This window comes from Penaeus vannamei, chromosome 21 (genome assembly GCF_042767895.1).
Source record: "Penaeus vannamei isolate JL-2024 chromosome 21, ASM4276789v1, whole genome shotgun sequence".
NCBI classification, from domain to species: Eukaryota; Metazoa; Arthropoda; class Malacostraca; order Decapoda; family Penaeidae; genus Penaeus; species Penaeus vannamei.
In genome coordinates, this window is record NC_091569.1 from 33,584,262 (window position 1) to 33,586,761 (window position 2,500).

Consider the following 2,500-nt stretch of genomic DNA (forward strand, 5'->3'; position numbering starts at 1 on the left):
GAGAGCGTGAGCCCTAGGGAAAAAAAAACAGGAGTTTCTCTAATTATATTTGTTATCCTCTTAATGAGACCATGGACAAATACTGAGAAGTTCAATAATTATGTGATCAAGAACATATTTCAATTTGCTTTAAAACTTGATAGAGAATTTCATTCATAGACGCAAAGGGAGCGTAGAGGGAAGAACAAATTCCTAGAGGAGGCGTGGTAATAATATGGCAAAAAAAAGAAAGAAAAAGAAAAAGAATATTGCTCCAGACGAAATGCATGTAATTAATCAAAATGAAGCAATATACAAAAAAAAAAAAAAAAAAAAATCTGGTATACTGGCCTGTTTGTATTGGCGATCTGTGTATAAATAACAGACAAACGTATATGACGCTAAAATACAATGCAGTGAAATGATATATATAGATAATAAAAGTAATATGCAGATACATCCCCTTATCAACACAAAAATGATATGCTGGTGTATGCTGGTATATATGCTTTATTGAAAAGCTAATCAAACCCGGCAGAAGTCTGATTTATACACTCAGTTATCAAAGCGGTGCTGCTCTGTGAGAGGAATGAATTATTCATTAACTACTAATCATTTGACGTATGAAACATTAGTATTGTCATCGGCACAGTGCTAATCTTTTCTGCATTATTCACATATTCCCAAGGTAACATCGATGTGTGTGTGTGTGTGTGTGTGTGTGTGTGTGTGTGTGTGTGTGTGTGTGTGTGTGTGTGTGTGTGTGTGTGTGTGTGTTATATTTTAAAGACACACACACACACACACACACATACACACACACACACACACACACACACACACACACACACAAGCCTACACAAACAATCACACACACACAAATAAACAAGCCCACACACAGCCGTAAACACAAACACCAACACATCCACACCCACTAACATCCAATCATAATTTCGTATTCAGACCCGTCGTCAGCTGTCCGGTCACACACAGGGTCAGAAACGCCAATATCACCTTCACTGAACCACAAGACTAATAAAGCCTCTAATCTGTGTTAACCCTAAATATTCATCTATCGAGATGCGTTTCGGTGTTTGAATATAAGATCCGATTCCAGTCTTAAGATCTGAATATAAGATCCGATTCCAATTTTAAGATCTGAATATAAGATCCGATTCCAATTTTAAGATCTGAATATAAGATCCGATTCCAATCTTAAGATCTGAATATAAGATCCAATTCCAATCTTAAGATCTGAATATAAGATCCGATTCCAATCTTAAGATCTGAATATAAGATCCGATTCCAATTTTAAGATCTGAATATAAGATCCAATCCAATCTTTAGATCTGATACGAATATTGTTGCAGCATCGGGTCACTATTGCTGTGTAACTTGATATCAAGCCCAAGGTCAATATAACATGAAGTACCTTGAGCAAACCATTAACGTCGTGGTTTGATCAAATTCTCTGATATATATCTTCATCTTGTTTTTGCTGGATCTGATTACTTATTTTCTCTCGTGTTATTGAAGTTTTCGTATTTCTTATCAGTCATTATTAATAATAAAGATAGAAACGACTGTCATCATTAGTAGTAGCATTTTATCGTTAATTTCTATTTAATCTTTTATATTGTCCTACGTCCTATCTCCTACTTAAATGGCAATAACACATAATGTTGATAATAATTAGTGCATTACTTTCACTACATTCCTTCTCTTAGATAACCATCATTAATAAAAGCAGGTTCATTACGATTGCCAATAGCAATGGCAGGAGCAATGTCGAGTGTTCCTTGCATCTTTATTACTAGTAATGATGCAATCAATGATATTGTTATTTTTTCTATCTTCATAATATTGGTAACTAGTATCATTATGAAAGCTATTTTTATTATTTTTATTATCATTTTATTTTAATATTCTTATTATTCTTATTGTTACTATGATTATCACCACCATCAGTTTGATAACTATAATCACCCTCATTAGTATTGTTAATAATCAATACCAATTCGCTATCATTATTATTCGTATTACACAAATCATAAAATGGTCTGTTTCTTTCTCAGATTTTCCGTCGTGTCAACACTTTACAATGTATTCCGCAATTTGAGATGGATGTCGATCTTGTATTCCTTTTCATCGCCTAAAAGAAATGGGAGTGGAAATGCGCGCCATTTATCACATGAATATTTGGTGTGACTTTTGAGAAATCGGATTCGTACTTTTCCTCTGTGGCCATCCCCTTTTCCCTGCTCCGTGTGGGCCTTGTCTTTTATTATTATTTGATAGGATTTTTGATATTCCGTCTTTGCATTTGCACAGCTCTCCTTCTGTGTTGATTTATTTATTTAGTAAATTGAGATGATAATTGTGTTTGAATATTTGTTTATATTTTTAAAACTCATATTCCATGTTTTTTTTTTTTTTTTATTATTTTTTTTTTAATGTCAAAGTGACTTGGGGAATCAAAATACTTCAGACTCTTCAGAGTTGCCTGTCATTTCTTTTTTTG

At 33.4% G+C, this 2,500-nt stretch overlaps 1 pseudogene; it reads left to right on the forward strand.

Moving 5' to 3' along the window:
• Window positions 1-1,037, forward strand: part of LOC138865578 (uncharacterized) — a 1,839-nt pseudogene extending 802 nt beyond the window's left edge.
• Window positions 1,038-2,500: the final 1,463 nt, after the last annotated feature.